The sequence below is a fragment of the Pogoniulus pusillus genome, chromosome 15, assembly GCF_015220805.1.
Source record: "Pogoniulus pusillus isolate bPogPus1 chromosome 15, bPogPus1.pri, whole genome shotgun sequence".
Taxonomy (NCBI): Eukaryota; Metazoa; Chordata; class Aves; order Piciformes; family Lybiidae; genus Pogoniulus; species Pogoniulus pusillus.
Genome location: NC_087278.1, coordinates 23,175,380 through 23,184,551, shown reverse-complemented (window position 1 = coordinate 23,184,551; position 9,172 = coordinate 23,175,380).

Genomic DNA, 9,172 nt, shown 5'->3' with positions numbered 1-9,172 from the left:
ATCTTGGCGCTCTGCTTTCTTACCTCACTGAGTGTGGTGGCACAGAATCAAACCAATTTTGTTGTTTCAAAAATAGAACTAGTAAGAGGGGACTCACCTGATTTTGAGATGACCTGCTCTTGTGCCCAGTTACTGTATTTAAAAGCACTCACCTCTTATTTTGGCTGTGTGAAAACCCACATAAGCAACAGGCAAAGACAGCAGAAGAAATAAAAGGAACCTACAGGGATAGTACCAGCCACAGGCTAACTGTGGGGCATCACATAAGAGTTTGAAGTAATGCCTATTGTAACTCTCACCAAAGAGGCACAGGATACTGTGTAGGGTGTAAATGCTGGAAACTGGGACACTGCAAGCAGAATCGTTTCCACAACTTGTTGCAACTTGAGTTTTACTCAGATGATAGCAAAAGCTTTTGGAAACAAAGGGGATTTTAAGTTGATTAAGCCTCTTTCTTTGCTCAGTATCAACCAAAATAACAGCCTTGGCAGTGCAGCAGTCAAAGAATAACAGCTGTTACTTTTTATTTCATTGTTCCTGTCACAATATGAATAATTAGTGCTGGGTGGGGCATTTCATAGCTTTAAGCTGACCAGATTGGGCCTAAGGCATCTTCTTTTCTGCAACCAGTTATTATCTGTGAGAAAATTGTGGAAGGCTGATAGACCTAAAACATGTTCTGGCTTTTTCAGACATGTCCCCTGTTTTCCTTCCCTTCTGTTGTTGGGGGAAGCAAGGGGTAAAGAAGTGTTCAGAAAAAGACTGGATGGGGCACTTAGTGCCATGGTCTAGCTGATTGGACAGGGCTGGGTGCTAGGTTGGACTGGATGATCTTGGAGGTCTCTTCCAAACTGGCTGATTCTATGAAAGGAAGATAAAGGCATGATGCCATCATGTCTCCTTCCAAAGCTGTAAACAGGATACCCACATGTGTTTATACACTTGTTTGTGTTCTGCCCTAAAAGGGTAAAAGCAAGTTCTAGCTCACCTAATATGGTCAAGTTTGGCAATGCCATTCTGATTGGGTAAAGTCTGTGGCCAAAGAGCTGTTAGTCTTGGGCTGAAATGAGCTGGAAAATACAGTGTGCTCTCTGCCATTGCATTTATTCTCTCTGCTGTTGTACCCTGCCTGCTCTGTCTAGCTGCAGAATAACAAGCCCTAATGCCTTGGGCTTGTATGCTTGAAACTGCTTTGGTTTACCAGGGATAGGCAATCAGTGTCTTCACATGATAGGCTTGCTTAGCCATCAGTGCAACATTATGTCTATCTGCACATTGTGCCAAGACTGCACATCTGCAAGGGAGCCTTGGAAAGGACACAGAGTCGTCCAAGAGGAACCAGGATCAGGTCAGAGATTGTCTGCCTCTCTCTCAGAGAGCCTGGGAAGATCCAGAGATCTTCAACAGCTAACAAGACAGCAACCTCTCCACATGCTTTGGGTACTGTCTGATACTATTTTGTGAGTAAATATTCAAAACCTCTCTGTAAGAAATTCTGTGACTAATCCTAAGTGTCTTCTGCCTTCAGCAGAAAGAAGCCTCTTGATTCTCTAGTGGGCAGTGTGTTGTCCATCACAAGGACCTCTTTCCAGTTCTAATAGTTCAGTGTTTGTATTATTGCTAGTTAGTGTTCTAGATTACCTCTTTTTTTTTTCCTCTGTGTGATATTTTTCATGACTGTGCAAAGAACCTGATAGAAAATAAGTTATGTAGTGAGATTATTTTTATATTCATATATTTAAACAATATTAATTTTGAAGTAAATCCTTGCCTTTATCCTAACAAATACTCAATCCTTCAGCACTCTAGATCAATTCAACTCCATTTGCTTAGCACAGCAGCTCTTTGCTCACTCCTTTAGAGTCAGAAGCCCTTCCTAACAGCTAATACCTGTTCTCAGAGCCTTACCTGCCAAAATCAGGTGCCATCCATTTATCTCTACCTTGCCTCTTTTTCCAAAGCAAATCTTGTACTCTCATGGTTGGGAGGAGTGCTCCATAGTGTGAATCCCAAAAGTGTGTGCTATAAGGCACAAAGGTGATTGGAGAAAATATGTTTCTTCTCATTTTTAACCTAGCTTCCTAATTTCTCAGTACTCTTAGCAGTGTTTGTCAGACATTTGTCCCTCATTTTGAATGCACATTTACCACAGTCTCCTGTTATTGCTCCTAGCAGGCAATGCATGTGCTCCATCTTGCATTGGAAATCACAGAAAATGTTACTGGAGTTAACCAATACTTTTGCATCTCAGTCTCCTACTCTTATCTGACCAGGTCTTGTAATGCTTACAATAGTTATGATGAGAGGTGGTTGTAGGAAAGCCAACAGTGCTGCAGAATTGTGTGGTAGTGGCTCCTGAGTCTCTGGAGAACTGCTGGAAGGAGTTATCATAGATTCATGGAATCAACCAGGTTGGAAGAGACCTCCAAGATCATCCAGCCCAACCGAGCACCCAGCCCTATCCAGTCAACCAGACCATGGCACTAAGTGCCTCATCCACCACCTCTCTGGGCGGCCCCTTCCAATGCCAATCACTCTCTCTGCCAAAAACTTCCTCCTAACATCCAGCCTAGACCTCCCCCAGCACAATCTGAGACTCTGTCCCCTTGTTCTGTTGCTGCTTGCCTGGGAGAAGAGACCAACCCCACCTGGCTACAACCTCCCTTCAGGTAGTTGTAGACAGCAATGAGCTCTGCCCTGAGCCTCCTCTTCTGCAGGCTGCACACCCCCAGCTCCCTCAGCCTCTCCTCACAGGGCTGTGCTCCAGGCCCCTCACCAGCTTCGTTGCCCTTCTCTGGACACCTTCCAGCACCTCAACATCTCTCTGCAATGGAGGAGCCCAGAACTGGACACAGCACTCAAGCTGTGGCCTGACCAGTGCTGAGTACAGGGGCAGAATAACCTCCCCTGTCCTACTAGCCACACTGTTCCTGAGCCAGGCCAGGATGCCATTGGCTCTCTTGGCCACCTGGGCACACTGCTGGCTCATCTTCAGCTACTATCTACCAGCACCCCCAGGTCCCTTTCTTCCTGGCTGCTCTCAGCCACTCTGTCCCCAGCCTGTAGTGCTGCTTGGGGTTGTTGTGGCCAAAGTGCAGAAACCCTTTTGTTGTTTGCTGATGCAACTTTAGTGTGTTGTGTTTCATGTCAGGTGTACCCCCATATGCCCCTCTGGCAGGGGCTGGCTGGGCTCCCTTGCTTGTCATCTTGCTTGCAGACTTGATACAGTAATTAAGAAGCTGTTGCTTTTTTTATTAATTTGCCTCTGAGCTTTTTCCTGTAGTTGATCAAAGTGCAGCTCATCTCTTCTGGGGAGGATCTCTGCCCTCCTTTTGAAGATCTGTTGCTTTTTTAGGGTCTGATTGATTTGAGAGGTATGCTTATGGTTTGTGTAAAATGAATGTCTTGAGCAGCCTATTGGCCCCTATTTCCCTGACCAGATACTAATCTCTTTCCCTCTGTCCCTCTCTGACTTGCTGCTCCTCCTTGCCTTCCTCAGCAATACCAGATGCAGAAAAAGGTAGGATTAGATGTCTAATTAGTTTATGTAGCCTTAGACATACGTGTTTACTTCTTGACACTGGGGGAAGGGCAGCCTGTGAGGAACCTGACCCTTATGGTTGTCTACTTTGAGAGTAGCCTGAGCCTGGGCAGGCTGAAAAGGCAGGCCAGAATTTTCTTAGGCACATTTTTGTTCCAGATGCTTGTTCATGAAGGAAGCTAAATCCCACTCTGTATTGTCAAAGCTGAAATACATTTTCACCTAGGGTTAGATCTAACATGTTTATTTCCAAAAGATGACTCAGTGTGGACAGCCTGAAAAAAAAACTTGTTTAAAACATGACAGAAAAGCTCATAGACTGTAATTAATACATTTGGAAACTCCACCATAGATTGGGCAAGTTGGATTTGAAATACTCCTTGGTTTATCAAACTTCAAGCTGTAACTCTCACGTCTCCTACAACAGCCAACCTTCAGCAGGTGTAAGCAGGAGAACACAGCATGGCATGCCCCCAGGAACTCACTCTGGATCATCCCTGGCTGCTCTGGAGGGGTGGTAATGCACTCCAGTGCTAGTGCTTGGCAGCCACTTTGCTGCAAAGTCAGTGTGCAAAGTGGGTGGCTGCTTCTTAACCACCTCTGATGAGGATCTGGATCAAGGTAGCTTGCTAGCTTGCACTGAAGAGATCTTCTTCAGCATTTCCAGTGTGAGAAGGCCCTGGAGTTGAGGATGAGGGTGTCAGGGAGCAGCGAGAGCAATGCTGCTCCATGAAGGGGGACAAATCACATATCAAGGGTGAGCCCAGGGCAGACAGGAGCAGTGTCCTCCCCACCTGGGGCACAGTCACACCCAGGGGACCAAAGCACAGTGAGCAGTGCCAGATAAGGGGAGGTGATGAATCAGGTTCAGGTCCATCTCAGGAGTCCAGTCAGGAGCAACAGGAAGCAGGACTCCAAGGCAGGACTCCAAGATAGGTTCAACATCTACCTGCGAGTTAGAGAGACGGATGCAGACTTGCACAGCTACAGTGTGTGTGTGTGGGGAAGGTGTTGCTCCAACTGCTGCTAAGACAATTAAATATACTACATAATGGAGACTTGCACAGGTGTCTGGATTAGCTAAAAATTACAAATTACATTTCAAGCTTGTGGAGTTGATTGATTTGAGCTGTGGAGTTGATTGATTTGAGCTGTTTTCTCTCTCTGGACATTGCTGTCTACAACTACCTGAGGGGTGGTTGTGGCCAGGAGGAGGTTGCTCTCTTCTCTCAGGTGGCCAGCGCCAGAACAAGAGGACACAGCCTCAGGCTGCACCAGGGGAAATTTAGGCTGGAGGTGAGGAGAAAGTTCTTCACTGAGAGAGTCATTGGACACTGGAATGGGCTGCCCGGGGAGGTGGTGGAGTCGCCGTCCCTGGAGCTGTTCAAGGCAGGATTGGCCGTGGCACTTGGTGCCATGGTCTGGCCTTGAGCTCTGTGGTAAAGGGTTGGACTTGATGATCTGTGAGGTCTCTTCCAACCCTGATGATACTATGATACTATGATAAACCAGAGGTGGTAGCACCATTGCCTTTCCTACCTGACAGAAGGCTTATTCGTTTGGTCATTTAAGCTGTATTTACAGAGTGCTCTGAGAGACCTGGCTGAAGAGAAACAGACTAGTGCAAAGCAAAGAAGCAGGACTACACTGCAGCTGTACACACTAGCAAAATAAAATTACTCAAGAGCAAAGTAATGGGAATGAGATTCCTGTGTGAGCTTTGACCAGACTGTCAAAGATGGAAGATGGAGTGGGTTCTGCCAGAGATTGGGAACTTAGTTTTTGCACTCAGAGAGAGCTAGCGTCGGTCCTCGTGTTTCTCATCAAGTGTATTTGTGAGGAAGCATTAGCAGGGAAGTAGAGGAAGGTGAAAGCTGCTGGTGTGTTGGGCTGGCGTTAGGAATACAACCATGTCATGAGAGTGAGGTCACTGTAAACGCGAGGGAAGGTTAAGAGAAATAGAGGTCATAGTAAGTTTTAAAGGGAAAGTGGATGGACAGACCGTTCCTGGTGATAGCTCTGGCGATTGGAAACAAAACCTTAAATAGCTCTCGTTTGTTATGTGTATTCAAGAACACTTGTCCATGCCAGGACTCAGCATCCCTCTTTCTGCATCACATTAAGCAGCAGTTAACGTTCCCGGTGAGCTGCAGGCTGCCAGAACAATAGGTCTATTCTGAGCTCCCCTTGCAGGAGTCTCTCATGCCAAAAGGTGTGTTCACCAGAAGAAATTCAATAGTAGAAAGATACTGGGATAATTTTAGGAGATAGAATCAGTGCATGCTAAATCCCCAAAGGAGCTGACTCTCAAAATAGTCTCAGCAGGGAAACATTACCAAAAGTTAGGCTGAGAGCATTAAACTGCTTTGCATAACATGTATATGGTTTCTGCCCTGATCTTCCAAGCCACTCTTTATTTTCCTGAACTTGCTGTGATCAAAGCTGGCTCTCTGGTCTTGCTGTTCCGTGTCGTAGCTGCAGATTCTGAGTGTTCCCAAATAGGACAACGTGGAACTAAATCTCTAGAGCTGCCTGAATCATAGGGTTAAAAAAGGGCTGTGAAGAACTTAACAGGCTGCCTACACAGTGCTCAGCAAGTCAGAGGTTAACAAAGGACTTTATTCTTTCAAAAGATAATCGAGGCTGAAAACAAGTCAATCATCCCACAACTGAGCCATAGAGATCATCAGTCCCCCTGAACAATAGCTGCTGATGTTCAGGATTCAGTGTGTTAAGTGGTTAATCCTATACAGAAAGCTGTATCCATAGTGGAGTTTAAATGGGGGGAATCCACCCAGTTTGACCCCTTGAGAATTGCTTCCTGCTGTTAGCCTGATGGATGTGTCTGTGAGTATCGTGGTAGCCATCTGCAGATAAAATCTCCCGGAGCTGAAAAGCCTCTCTCTATTAAATGATACATTGATCTCCACGAAGCCTGGGGTTAATGAGCCACAGAAACCAATCCCCTGCGCTGCCAGAGTGACTGGAGTCAAAGAGAAGGAAAACTCCTAGCTTTCCTCCTGGACTGAGGGGGAAAAAAAAGTCAACATCCTCTCATCAGTCTTTTGCTGCAGTTCGTTCCAGATTGATCATTTGCTGTTTATATCCAGCAGAGAAAGCTGTCAGGCAGGACAGCTTTCCCCCCAGTTTAGGAGGGACATTGAGATGCTTCAGCGTGTCCAGAGAAGGGTGATGAGGCTGGGGAGAGGCCTTGAGCACAGCCCTACGAGGAGAGGCTGAGGGAGCTGGGATTGGTTAGCCTGGAGAAGAGGAGGCTCAGGGCAGACCTTATTGCTGTCTACAACTACCTGAGGGGTGGTTGTGGCCAGGAGGAGGTTGCTCTCTTCTCTCAGGTGGCCAGCACCAGAACGAGAGGACACAGCCTCAGGCTGCACCAGGGGAGATTTAGGCTTGAGGTGAGGAGAAAGTTCTTCCCTGAGAGAGTCATTGGACACTGGAATGGGCTGCCCGGGGAGGTGGTGGAGTCGCCGTCCCTGGAGCTGTTCAAGGCAGGATTGGACGTGGCACTTGGTGCCATGGTCTAGCCTTGAGCTCTGTGGTAAAGGGTTGGGCTTGATGATCTGTGAGGTCTCTTCCAGTCCTGATGATACTGTGATAGTGTGACAGTTGGGGCAGAGCTGCCTCTGCAGTTCCCTTTGGCTGAAGCAGTACCCTCCCCAGCAGCAGAGAACGCTGCCTTCTCTAGCAGAGGTACCATTAGTGCTCGCAGTTCTCTTTCGTCCTTTGGTTGTGCTGGGGTTTTTGGTTGTGGTTTTTTTTGGTGTTGTGTTGGTTGGTTGTTAAGTTCAAAATCTTAAGTTTTTTAAGGCTGTTGGGTTATAATGCAAGGCTTGGCTCCTGAGAACTGTTGGTGCTGCATAGCGTGTAGTAGTAGTAGTAGTCAGGGCAATGCTCTCCTGGTATTTAGAGGTGCCAGCCACAAGCTAGTTAAACCATATTAAGTGGCTCTGGTTTGTCTGTGTGTTTCTTTTCTGCTCTGACCGTTTCTTTCTCCTGTGCTCTCTTCCTCTGTTTTGTTCTCTGGCTTCTTGCTCCTCAGTTGCTGGCTTACTGCAAATCCCATTGATTCTCAGCACTGGGCAGCTGTGCTGGACAAACCCCTGGACATTACTGTGAGACTTACTTGAAGAACTTCCAACAGATGCTTTGCATGGGCTGCTCTGGCTGGCAACTAGTGCTGTTAGAAGTCTTTTTTCCAGAGTTAAGGAAGGTCAAGACAAGGAAGATTAGAAGAAAGCAGGGTTTCCTATTCCCCCCACCCCAAACCCATGCCTATAGCTGCTTGCAATGTGAGCATACAGAAAGACAGGGATTTTGAGGGCACAAGGATAGGGGTGCTGTGCTTGCTTCTTTCCTTCTCTGCATGGACGTTTCTGCTTAGAGAGTCCTGTGCTTGTCTAGCAGTGACCTAGGCAAGGAAGAAAGGAACATTACAGGGACCTCATTTCACAGAATCACAGGGGATGGAAGGAACCTCAAAAGCTCATCCAGTCCAACCCCCGTGCGTGAGCAGGATCACCTAGAGCAGATCACACAGGAACACATCCAGGCAGGTCTTGAATATCTCTGGAGACGGAGACTCCACAACCCCCCTGGGCAGCCTGTTTCAGTCTTCTGTCACCCTCACAGGGAAAAAAAATTCCTCACGTTTCTATGGAACTTCCTATGCCTCAACTGCCACCAGTGCCCCTTGTCCTGGCACTGGGCATCACCCAACAGAGCCTGGCTCCAGCCTCTTGCACTCACCTTTATATATTGATAAACATTGATGAGGTCACCTCTCAGTCTCTTCCTCTCCAAGCCCCAAGGCCCAGCTCCCTCAGGCTCTCCTCCTAAGGAAGATGTTCTACTCCATCATCTTTGTGGCTCTGCACTGGACTCTTTCAAGTAGTTTCCTGAGGTCCATCTCGAACTGAGGGGCCCAGAACCGGACACAATATTCCAGATGTGACCTCACCAGGGCAGAGTAGAGGGGCAGGAGAACCTCTCTTGACCTACAACCTGCAGCCCTTCCAATACACCCCAGAATGGCATTGGCCTTCTTGGCCACCACAGCACATTGCTGGCTCATGGTCAGCCTCCCATCCACTTCACTGCTCTCCAACAGGTCAGTCCCCAACCTGTACTGATCCCTGGGGTGGTTCTTTCCCAGGTGCAAGACTCTCCCCTTGCCCTTGATGAATTTCCTTACATTTCTCCCTGCCCAACTCTCCAGCCTGTCTGTTCCTGAACTTGTTCTTTGCTGCTTCAGTGTATCTGAGCATGAGACAATCTTTTGCTTTAGACACCCTAGAAAGAGTTTAACTGGAACATTAGAGAAGGATCATGAAATTCCCAGCTCATCCTGCCCTGGTTGCACTCACAGTTGGGTCTGCCGAGTTCAGCCACTCAAAGAAAGGAGCTGTCGTTACCTCTAAAGAGCCTCTAAAGTGTGCTAAGAGAAAACCATTCTGCTCCATTTTCAGCAGTATCAAGAGAACTGTTTACCGAGTTCCAAAGAGTTATATTTTTGGCATCCTGTGGCCTGTTTTGGCCTGTTGAATGCTACTTATGAGTAAGAAGGAAAGAACTTCACTTGACTCAGTTGTAGAGCAGAATTTGTATGGCTGA